At 38.6% G+C, this 12374-nt stretch overlaps 1 protein-coding gene across 10 annotated transcripts in view; it reads left to right on the plus strand.

The window, feature by feature from the left end:
• The window catches only part of Macrod2 (mono-ADP ribosylhydrolase 2), a 2017257-nt gene that overhangs the window by 188316 nt on the left and 1816567 nt on the right, over positions 1 to 12374 (plus strand). The window lies entirely within an intron of this gene.

Here is a 12374-nt window from a genome sequence, read left to right on the forward strand (position 1 = left end):
CTCTGGTTCTGGTCAAACTAGATTAATTAGAATGATAAACTTTGTGACACTCAGATATAGCTTGACCTTTTTAGAGATGGTGAGAAACAACCCTTTTATTCTGCTGTACAGATGTATTCCAAACTGACCCAGCTTTTAGGGAAAGCTCTGGTTTAGATGTGGAGATGGTTTAGATTCTTCAACTGTATGGGTTCATTTGCAGTGTGACATTGCTATCAAAAGGCGGGGCCTTCGGTTCTAGGAGTACAGATCTGCCTTCCTCAAAATCCTAACTTAGGTTTTAGAAAAAGTCCTAGCTTTCTGTGTTTAACCATAAGGGTTCCCCAGGATTGTGAATTTGCTCATAAAATTACTGTCAGTCTCTACTCTGTTAGTCTTACGTAGGTGCTTCTGGGAAGAAGTTTTGAACAGGATGGTGGCACAGGCCAGCAGTCACAGCATGTGCAGGATGTCCCTATGCTTACCCTCAGAATATAGCTCAGAATAAGAGTGAGGAAGGACTCAAAGTTATTATATTTAACATCATTTTCTTAATTCTGTTAGTCAATTCAGATTTGTTTGGAAGTAGAATGTTAAATATATCTTTGCCAAATATGTTTATATGTATTACTTTATATAAAATTTCATATCTACTATTTTGAATATGAGTCTCCATTTTAGAATGTTTGTTCTTTAATTATAACACATTTGCTTCATAGCTTTTGCATTATAATGTCAATTTAAAAAGCACCAATTAGCTGAATGGCCCTTTTAAGTTGTTCTTAATTCCCTAATGTATTAAGCAATGGAAACGGTTTTTTAGGGGCAAGATCTTGTGAAGACAACTGAAAGGTTGCTCTTTGTGGCTTCTTTGCTTTACTTGAATTTTCTTTTTTTATGATTCCAGTAGATGAGTCAACTTTTTATAGTTTGTTCTGCTACATGTCTGAAATGATTTTTCCAGGAATTCACTCTAATAAAGCAGCCTTAACTCATTCCATTTGTCTGAATGGTGGCAGGGAAGATGGTAAGAATGTCTCCAATTCATCCAGAATTTGCTTTTCCCATGGTAGACTTAGAAGTGATTTGAGCTCTTAGGAGAAAGAAAGAAACAGGATGCAGTAGAGGAATCTTCAGCACAATCTCGTGCATACCTGGGAGTTACACAGTGGCCTTGGCTCTTCAATGAAGAAACAGGTTAGACTTGTCAGTTTGTGAAGGAGGGCAGGTCTCTGGAGAAGGGAGCAGGTGGAACCCACTTGCAGTCAGTGTGTATCAGAGCTTTCATTCATTGCTAAATAAAGTGAAACTATTAGTTACAGGGCTAGACATATAAGAAAAGCACAGGCAGCTCTTTTACCCAGAGGGGGAAAACCTGGAAGAATTATTGTGTTGGGATAAATTCGCATAGGCAAGGACCAACAAGCAGGCATAGCTATTATCTGAGTGTTAGCAATGAAAATCTTTCCAAGCACCGGGTATGAGTTTGTAAATAAAGGGAGGATGGCATGTGGTAATGGTGGATGCTAAGACTAGATGAAAGTGTCTGTCTTTATGAGTTGAGAGAAACACAAAGACAAACAAGTCTATGCCACAATCCATCTTCAAATCGCAAGAGATAAAGTTCTTTGCCATAATCAATGGAAAGCATCTCTGCTAATGTGAGCGAAGGGAGCTACTGAAGATTACATACATGGTTACAATTTCCAGACTTAAGGAAAAATAAGTAAGGTGCTAGCTTAGGTAGAGGCAAGAACTAGGCATACATGTGGATTGGGGTGTTAGGATCAGTTGAGCAGCCTCAGCATAGATACACCATTAGGATATAATTAGAATCTTTCAGCCTGAGCTTCATGCAGTTGGGCTCAAGAGTTTTATCCTAGAGAAAGGACAACTTGTTGAAAATCTTATCAAAAATGAATACACCATGACTGATGCTCCTGACAAGATACCAGCCAAGGAAGTGGTACTGAAGTCCAAGGAATGTTAGGTCGCTGTTACTAAAACAAGAGGGTTTGGGCGGATGCTTGAGAAACAAAACATCTATGTCCCTGCAAGAGAGGGTGTGCATTGAACTTTGATTTTATTCAAAGTATGAATTGATGAGATAACATCATATGTGGGAACAGGATGAAGTACGCCTGGCGACAGGAGAGTGTCTGAAGGTTGAGTAGGAAAGGGATCTGTCTAACAGTCAGGGAGTGGCAGGGGCAATAAGTCAGGTCTAGACTGGTACCACGAGGAGAGCCTCAATAGAAGCAGGACAGGCAAGTGTCCCGGAGAACAAGAATGGGAAGACACTAGGTAAAACCAGTCAGGCATGAAAAGTAAAGTGGCTCCAAGGCAAGGCCAGAGACCGTGCAAGCACATTCATTTGGCATGAACAGAAAAATGCTAAGGCAAAGGTGAGAGCAGCGGGGATGGAGGAAAGGGCAGCGGCTTCTAAAAGGCAGCTACATCCTGTAACTGCAGGCCTGACAACAGAGAGCATCACAATGACAGACACCTGAGCCTGATGTTCTCCTGTGAGACCTGCGTCATACCTTTGATCATTGTGGTGGCGAATTAGCTTTCCTATCAAACTGTTAACAACTTCTATCTTTTCTTATGGAACTTGGTTTGTTTTTTTTTCTTTTAACACCTCATAGTGATTTTGAAGTGTTGTTTGTGGTGTAATGTGTCCGCTACCGCGTTTGGGAGGCATACAGCGTACTAAGATAAGAAAGCATGAGGCTTCGGGCTAAGGTACAGATGGGAGGAGGAAGCTAATAATAGGTAAACTCCAGCCAACCAGATCGAGGAGGGACAGAGAGAGACCAAAGTGACTTTTAACCAAGATTAGGTCTGAAATGAGTGATAAATTAGGCACAAGGACTTCTGGCACTCTGTCACACATTCTCACACCTGCACACATATCTCCTTACTAAAAAGTGGCATGAGCGGGCTCCAGAAACAAGGCAACCATCTTCCTTGTGTGTCCAGAAAGAAGGTAATAGAAGCAGCCAGGATTCACCTTTCCCCCTCATTTAGGCCTTTCTCTAATGCCTTAGTCTCTCCCTATCCCTTTCCCTATCTCTCTCGACCTCTACCTCTCCCCCCACTCCCCCTTATCACATACACAAATCACTTATCATATCGCTCTTACGTACACCTCTCTTTCTTTCACTCACATACATACATTCATACCTGTCATACACACATTTCTCTTACACACATATACACAAGCATACTCTCTTCCTCCCCTGCCCCCAGTCTCTCTCACATACATACATAAACTCACACATGTATGAACCAACCCTGAAGATTTCTGTCATGTTCTCTCTCACTGCTTTCACTCATCAGAGAGGATTCCCTGAGATTAGTTCTGGCCTTAGGGCATAATCAAAATCACCTGGCCTGCAAACATAGTGACCTGAATTTGAAGTCCATCACTACATGAAAAGCTGGGCAGAGCTTTATGTGCCTGTAATCCTATCAGGGTGGGGTGGCCCTAAACTAGCTGACCCTGAGAGTTCCGTCATGTGCCAGACTAGCCAAAACAGTGAACTGCCGGTTCAATGAGAAATCCTGTCTCAAGGAAACAAAGCAGAGAGAATAAGGTATTGATGTCCTGCTCTGCCCTCCCTGTGCAAGGTCATGCAAACACATCACACAAATGGAGAGGGAGAGGGAAAGGGGGAGGGTGAGGGAGAGGGAAAGGGGGAGGGGAGAGGGAGGGGAGGGGGAGGGGGAAGAGAGAGAGAAGAGAAGAGAGAAGAGAAGAGAAGAGAAGAGAAGAGAAGAGAAGAGAAGAGAAGAGAAGAGAAGAGAAGAGAAGAGAAGAGGAGGCAGAAAGGGAGAGAGTGAAAGGTCATTCAACTTAATCTATGGCCTGTACCTTCATCCACAGCAGCATAAACTTGTGCGTGCAAGCACATATACATAAATCAGAAAGAAGGACAATACCTTTGAGTAAGATTCTTGAGTGGAGCAATGAGTCATGGTGCTCTGCCTGGAATGTCACATGTCCTCAGGGCAGTAACGATTCAGCCGTGAAGTTCTTGATTAAGGAATTGTAGGCAGATAAGGCATCGTTGAGGCTTTTAAATGTGTTTCTGCCTACCTAATCAGCTATATTACTGCCTTTTCAATTATTTCAAATTGTCCTAAATACATACCATTTATTTTTACCAGGTCCCAAATTGGTTGTAATGCTGAAATGATAGCAATAATGACAATAATAATTTCAGCATTTTTGTGAAAATTTGAATATGAAAAATGCAATAAAAAGTACAGTTGAAAATGTGACTTTAAAAGAGATATGATTTACAGTTACAAATTGCCTTGGTATTTTAAGATTATTTTTCCTGTTTCCTTGTGGAGTTCTGTTTGACTGTCAGAAAATACTGTGATTAAAGTTGGTATTTATTACCTAATTGGAAAATAACATTTTGTACTAGTTGGAGAGCACTGTGTGGAGATTTTGAAAGCTATTCTTATTTTACTCCTGTTCTTCAAGATTCGTGAAATGAAGTGACAGATGCACTCCAATGCATTTGAAGACCTATGTGCTGTCAGATCACCACAGAACTGCATCATGCCGCACACTGAGAAGTAGACTCACGTTAAACCATCTGTCTGACTGCTCTGTGCAGGACACCCCTTCCTTCACTCTCCAATGGCTCACCTCCTTTTTCTCTTGCACAACATTTGCTAAAGGAACTTGAAATAAGCTTGAATTCAAATTCTGGCAGTTAGAAAGTATTCTTTCTATCCTATTATACAATGAGCTGTTGGGATTTTTATCTTTAAGATTTTGGACTTGTATTACAGTCTTGTGTGTTTTGTTTCCATTCTTAGTTAATTCTCCATCTCGTCTTAGTTTTACATTTCCCTCGTGTCTGTATCGCTATATGTTTGCTAAAACAACCAAGGGTTGGGTTTTCCAAAAAATACCTTATGTCACTTCTTTATTTCTTTTTTCCTCCCTCCTTCCCACCTTCCCCTCTCTGACCCTTAGGTACAAGGGGGCCATTGGGACTGGGCTCTATAACTCTGTGTCTTGATTGGTTGTGGTCTTCTGACAATGCATCCATATGTTACAAAAAGAAGCTCCTAATGATGGGTAAAGACTGCACTGACCTGTGGATATTAAAATAAATATTGGGAATATAGTTAGGATTATGTGGCTTTAGCAAAGTGGCAGCTGCAGATTCTCCCCCAAGACCCATGACTTTACTAACCATGGATAGTTGGCTAGGATTTTCAAACTAGATATGATTTCCCTCTTGTTGAGTGAGTCTTTAATCCAATTAGAAAGCCATTGATTAGTGCCAAGGTATGATTGGCACTGTGCATTCTCAGGATTGTTGTGTCATGCTGGATGCTGTTGTGGTCGATGGTGTCATGACTGGGTAGGACTGTTGAGTGCTTCCCTCCTCTGAAAACTTGTGTGGCACCTTCTGGCACCATGAAAGCTAGTCCTCAAGGAGGATGCATGCATGTCAGTTCCAGCTCAGGGGCCTGAGGACCCTGCATCTGAGTGCACGCTGTCTTTAGCAATTGCTACTTTCCTACAACCAAGGACAATAATAATTGCCTTTATGTTTTGGAAGTCTCTTGGACAACACTGACCAACAACTCAAAAGAGGGTTTCTTATGGCTGGTGTTAGGGTTTTTGTTGGTGTTGGGGCTTTTTGTTCTTGGAGGAAGCATTATCACCCACATGAGACAATTTCATTTAAACTATATGTCCATACTTGGGATTACATATATTATAGGGTGGGTTTTGTGGTAATATGTTAATAGTTTGGTTGCTTGTAACCTTTTCAGACATCCTTATTGTTACTTTACCTCCTTTCTCCCCTTTCTGTCTTTACTTCTCTACCCTTTGCTAATTAGAGCCTCTTCTTTTTCCCACTGGTCCAATAAGATCATTTGTACCCTGCTATTCACTTCTGTATCTCCCTCACCCACCTACCCAACCAATGGTTCTGTTTTATATCAGTGGTTTCTGCAGTTACTCCAAGATGTGTCTTCACATCCGAAGATTTGGACGAAGTCTCCAGTGAGAGAGAACATGCAGCACGTGCCTTTCCGTGCCTGCGTTACCTCTCTGTATTTTCTAGTTTCACATATTTATCTATGAAACCCACGGTTTCATTTATCCTTCCAGCAGAGTAGTATTCTACTGGTGTTTGTACCACAGTTTCATTACAGTTGAAGAACATTAAGGTTTTTCTTTCTTGATTTTTCTAGGTAGTGTGCATAGGCAGCAATGACCATGGCTGAATGAGTATCTCTGCAGTCAGATGTCAAGTCCTTTAAGGACTGGTATAACTGGTCTATGGAGTAGGGTTTTGTTGTTTTTGTTGTTGTTGTTGCTGCTTTTGGAAAATTCTTCACACTGACTTGACCACAGCCACTATTGGTGGGATTGTTTCTCACACTCCTCCAGCATTTGTTGCTGGATGTTCTACTGATCGTTGTTCCAGAGATGATGAACACTCTTTTGAAATATTTCTTAGTCATTTTTTCTTCTTTTGAGAATTTTATATTCAGGTCCCAGGCCCTATTTTCTCTTTTTTTTGATACTTTATGTTTTTTTGAGTTCTTTATTTATTCTGGATACTGATCTCTCCCTCCCTCCCTTCCTTCCTTCCTTCCTTCCTTCCTTCCTTCCTTCCTTCCTTCCTTCCTTCTTCCTTCAGCCTGTGGTTTTGATTGGAGAACTGAGCTCGGTGATATTTAGAGTTCTTAAATGAGTGTGTTAATTATGATTATCATGCTGTTGATTTTTAAATATTGTTGTTTGTGTTTTCAAGTGGTACTTTCTGTTTTAATCATTATGGTTTTATATTTCTTTTCACAATCTCTCAGCTAGTCTTGTTACTCTCTTCAGCCCCAAATGCCTACATTTTCTTCAGATTTGATTTGTTGTATATGCATCTTTAGGGTGTTTAAATAAATTGTCTTTTTCCTTTGGTGATGATAGATAGTTTTTCTGGACTTATTAGTCTAGGCTTGCCATCATAATCTTTTAGGAGTTGAAGTATGTTATTTCAAGATCTTTTGGCTTTCAAAGTTTCTATTGTGAAATCAGCTGTTACTCTAATCAGTTTTCCTTTAGATATAGCTTGCATTTTTTTCTCTTGTAGTTTCTAATACACTTTTTTTGGTTAGGTATCCTTAGTGTTTTAAACAATGTTATGCCATGAGGATTTTATTTTCTGGTTTTGTCTTGTTGGGGTTGCCTCTTTTATCATACATATTTGATTTACTTTAGTTTGGGGAGGTATTTTATGATCTTGTTGAAGATCTGGTCTATGCCATTGACTTAGGATTTTCCTCCTTCCCCTATGCCTTTAATGTGAAAGCTTGATTTTTTTATTATGGTATACCACAGTTATTATATGTTCCTTTTGTATGTGCATGTGCGGGGGAGGAGAGTGTTTAAATTTCATATTCCTTACTTATATAGTCTAGCTCTAATACTTTATTTCTGAGTCCTGGATATCTTTTGATTGATTAATTTTACTTGTGAGCCTTGCCTTTGAGTTTTATTGTGGGATTATTGGGGTTTTCACCTTCATCTTCATTTGAGTTTTTGTCCTCTTCGATGTTTCTATTTCCTTATTGAGTTTCATTCTCAAATTCTGGATTTTTTTCTCATTTTGATCAGCCTTATGTTTCTGATTTTTTAGTGCATCACTCAGACATTTATACTCTTTAATTTTATTCATCGATTTCTTTGTTTTTTCCTTAAACTTTCTGAATTCTTTGAGGAAATTTATGATTGCTCTTTTAGGTTCTGTGTCTTAGAGTTCCTGAAGGTAATTGTAATTGACAAATATTTCTATAGGATTAATAGATTTTGGCAAAGAAGTATTGGCTTGACCTTGAATGTTGTTGGTATTTTGGCAATGTGACCTGGCATGTCTGCCTCTTTTGTGAGTTCTGATTCTGTTATTGACCAGAAGTTTGGGGCAAAAGATGCAAGAGTGAGTTCTTCCTAGAGGTTTGAAATGGCTTGAGTGGAAGGAAGTCAGGTAGACATAGGGAATTCTGAGCTGGTATACAAGATATGCTTCCTGGTTCAAAACTAGAGTGTGGCAGCAGATAAATCTAGTTTAATGTGGCTTGGCAGGGGCCTATGGGTTATAGAATAGTAGAGAGGGTCTGACAGAAGCCTATAGATTGATTGGTTGCAGGTAGTGGAAGCCAGACTAGGATTTCACTGGGTATCAGATCCAAGCTAAATATGAAATGTTTTGGAGAAAAGGCCTGGATTGGTTGCCCAGAAAGATATATCAGGCCTGACTTACAGAAAGACATGGGAGTTCTAGCTAGGTGGAGAAGTTGGAAAAGGCCTGTGCTTGCTGGTAGATAGGGCAGGACCAGGTAGAAACTAGAAATTGATTGTGACACAGATTGGGTGGATGAACTGTGTGGAATATAGATCTGGCTGGTTGTAGAGTAGATGTGCATTAGGTGGTCAAAGAGACTAACTCAGCTAGACACTGAAAAAGAAGGTCTATGTCTTTATATCTTTAAGTGTGGCTAAATCTTACATAAAGAATTATTTTTGTATTTGCAGGAAACCATCCCCAAAGAGCTAGAGCTCAAAAAATCACCTTAATGTCGTCAAGGTTGGAGACTACTGGAAGTAGTCTTTTGTTTCTTGAGATGGAAGCCTATTTCAGATTCATTTTGTTCCTAAGGTTTCTTGATCAAATGTGCGTTTTGACTCATTCCTTCCTGCTTGTTTGACCATAAATTTTAGTTTTATACCACTGGAAGTCTCAGATTTAAGTTCTTTTATTTCCTAATCTCACAGCTGTCATTCCAAAGTCTAAGTCCTGTGATTGGCATCCTGGATTAAGTTATTTTTCCATCTCATTCCTTTAAAATCCATCTGCGTATTTCCATCTGCGTATTTCCATCTGCGTATTTCCTATGCTGTCTTCCAACTGCTGTTTTAATTTATCTATGACCATCTAATTGCTTTTAGTATGATGTTCAGTCTCATATAATCTTGCCAATCATTGACAAAGGCACTAATGATGACCCAGTTTGCTACCAGGAATTTGAAAAAGAAAAACAAGACAAATAAACAAAAATATCTCAAATATAATGGATGTTTATCTGAGTTTAAAAGAAATCATTAATGTGAATATTTCATGATGATTGAAACCTACTGTAAAAATTTAAATGAAAACTTCTCTTTTTATGACCAGAAGCTATGCCTCAGAAAAATAATACTGTCCCTGGGGGACAGTTAATCCAGGACACTATCACAATAGCTATCAGAATAGTAAAAGCTGATTTCTTTGAATCTTTACATCTTTTTAACCCTCCTAATTAGAAAATTAATTCAAAATATAGTATTGGGTTGTAGAGATGACTCAATCATAAAAAGTACCAAATGCTTTAACACAGACTCTGGGTTCAATTCCCAGAAGTTACATGGAAACCAGTCACCACCTGTAACTCCAGCTCCAGAGGATCTGATACCCTTTGTAGCATCTTCAGATAATAGGCACATATGTGGCATATACTCATAGGTGCAGGAAAAACCACAAACACACATAAAATAAAAACAAGAAATCTTTTAAATATAGATGGTATTTATATTCACTTATCATGTCCTATTTCGAGCTATTTTAAAGTGCATACGATTTGAAAAACTGAACTAGACTTTAATACATAGGAACAATTCTTCTTAGTATTCTCCTATTTCTTGATAAGATTTCTTAACAATATAAGGGTAAGAAAATTCTTCATAACTTTATATTTTAGTATATAAAAGCTCCACAATATTTTGATGACTTACAAATCAAATTTTTATTTTATTATACATATAGTGATCTATTTTGAGATTTCATGTAATAAAAGTTGACAGCTAATTATAAACTAATCAGAATCAATAATTTTCACATTTTAATTCAAAGCAATATATAAAAATATTTTACCTTTATATACTTAGAATATTTTGAAGTTGAAATTGTGTATGTGATGAGTTCAAACTGTAGGATCAAAATAGTTTAATTCATGTCAACCTCCCTTTATTTGCATAGTCAAAATGGTTTGAAAAACAATGAAAAAAATTTGAAAATTCTAAACTGCAGCACTGTATTTAAATTCAAATAGTTCTTTCCTCTTACCTTTTATAATTTCAAAATTAAATTATTCTTTTTGTGAGAATTGTGATATTTAGAGTTCTATCTTCTTATAGATAATTTACTTTATATCATTTAAATACTTATATTTTTCTGAAAATATGGTACAAATTACAGGGAATTCCGATATACTTCCACATATCTGGTGGAAACAGAGAAAGAGAATCTTTCTTATGCTTATTCATGCACCATTAACCAAACATTTACTAAATAGCTTTATATCTTAGAAGCTATTTAGAAATAGCTTCACAGAAATGAACCAAACCTGGTTTTTCCTCAGAGGGCTGCTTGCCCTGACAGGGCTGAAAACAGGGGAAAGACAGTTTTAGATGGCAAACCAGAAAGTGCAGCTCTAGATTTAAATAGAGCACGCCATGGAATTGCACCCTTCTAACCCTGTGGCATAGTGTCTTGGGTATGTGGAGAAGTAGGGGGCTCTTCTATCTGCCCTTTGTTTGTAAGGAGCTGGGGAGAGGCAGTGGGGGAAACTCATGAATCAATCAACTGTGTAGAACGGCATTCCAATGAGTTGCATAAAAGAGTTGGAAAGAGACTGCAGTTCCTCAATTCATGAATCTCTAAAAACGGCTGAGGGCATGTCTGCTTTGCTGTTGCCTAACCAGTCCATGAAAGATAGCTTGACATTTTACTGCCTTGTGTCCATCCTCAAATTATGTTACTCATTGTGTTCATATTGGATCTTAGAAATGCATATAAGAATGTTATTGTGAATACATGTGTGTAGAAATAGAGGAACAGATGGGCCTGGGTTTCTGTAAAAATATTCATAGTATATTCTTTTGCAGAGGAACCTAACAAAAAAAAATCCCTAGCTAAATGTATTCATGGCAAAACGACATGGGTAGTGTCAGTTGGGGCTGTCAGAAATTACTATGTAGGATATTTTTAGTACAAAGGAGTACCATCATAGTGGTGTGGCCCCACTTGGATGCTCTGGACAGCCCTAGACACCATTCGAACAAGCGCTAGGATACAGGGATTGAAAGCACAAAGAATGGACTAAGGCTGCCTGGGTTAGGTTGCACTTATACTACTTACTACTTTAGATACAACACTTCTTTGTGCCCTGCTTTCTGTATCTACAATTGGTGACAGAAACAATCCCTGCCTTGTAGCATTATTGGGAACATCAAATGCATGTATCAAGTTTTGAGGTGTATATCGGGCACACCACCAGGACTGCATTGGTGATTAAAAGCTGCCTGCAGCACACCACATCAGGCTGGGATGTGGCTCTTTAGATCACTTTAAGATGTCCTTTCTCGGCCCCTTTTCTTTGTAAGACGAAATATTTGGCTTAAGAGCGCTTAGGGCAGTGCTCAGTATGTCTTCAGAGCAACATCATAATGAGATGACCATTAATTAGTTGGAAGTCAAAAGGTCTGTGTTACCATGTCCAGCATGTACTCAGGGCTGAACAATTTAGAGGAGTGGCCAGCAGGTAGTTTGGTCTTCTGCCAAGTGTTTCCATTGATCAGAAAGTGCCGAAATGTTTAGGTGCAGGAAAACAAGAAGAAGCTAAAAATTTGTTATAAAATAAAGTTGGCAGTGACCTTGGGATATTAGGAAATGAAACACTTTTACCTTCATTGTACAATGCACTGAAAAATTATTTGTGGCTTGTAGCAAAGTCTCTTCTGTTACTATAATGTTTACATGTTTAACCAAGATCTGTCCTGTTTTCTGTTTTGCCTTTTGTATGTTTTTCTTATCCCTTATCAGAAAAACTTGTTTTATATTTTTCATTTATTTATCGATAAATGTTATTTAATATCTATAGTTTGAGCATAGTGCTTGCCTTAATTCCAAAACTTGAGACAGGAGGCAGGAGGCAGGGGGCAGGAGGCAGCAGAGGCAAGTGAAGCAGGAGAGGCAGGAGGCAGGAGGCAGGACTGCTGTAAGTTCAAGGCCGTCCTGGTCTACATACTAAGTTCCAGGAGAGTCAGAGCTACATAGTAAGACCCTGTACTGAAAGAAAAAAATTAAAAATATAGTTTCAAGCAGCTAATCTCATTATTTATATATCTATACCCATATGCATGTGTATATATGTGTGTGTGTATGTGAGATAGGATAGAATCGAGGGTTGGGAAACCTACTTTCTAGCTTTGATTCTTCTCTCCTATACTGTTTGCAAGTATTCAACCAGAACTCTATTGTTTAGAACTAACTCTTTCTCTTCCCCTTCTCTCCCCTTTCATCCTCTCCTGTCCCCAG

This window comes from Rattus norvegicus, chromosome 3, assembly GCF_036323735.1.
Source record: "Rattus norvegicus strain BN/NHsdMcwi chromosome 3, GRCr8, whole genome shotgun sequence".
NCBI lineage: Eukaryota > Metazoa > Chordata > Mammalia > Rodentia > Muridae > Rattus > Rattus norvegicus.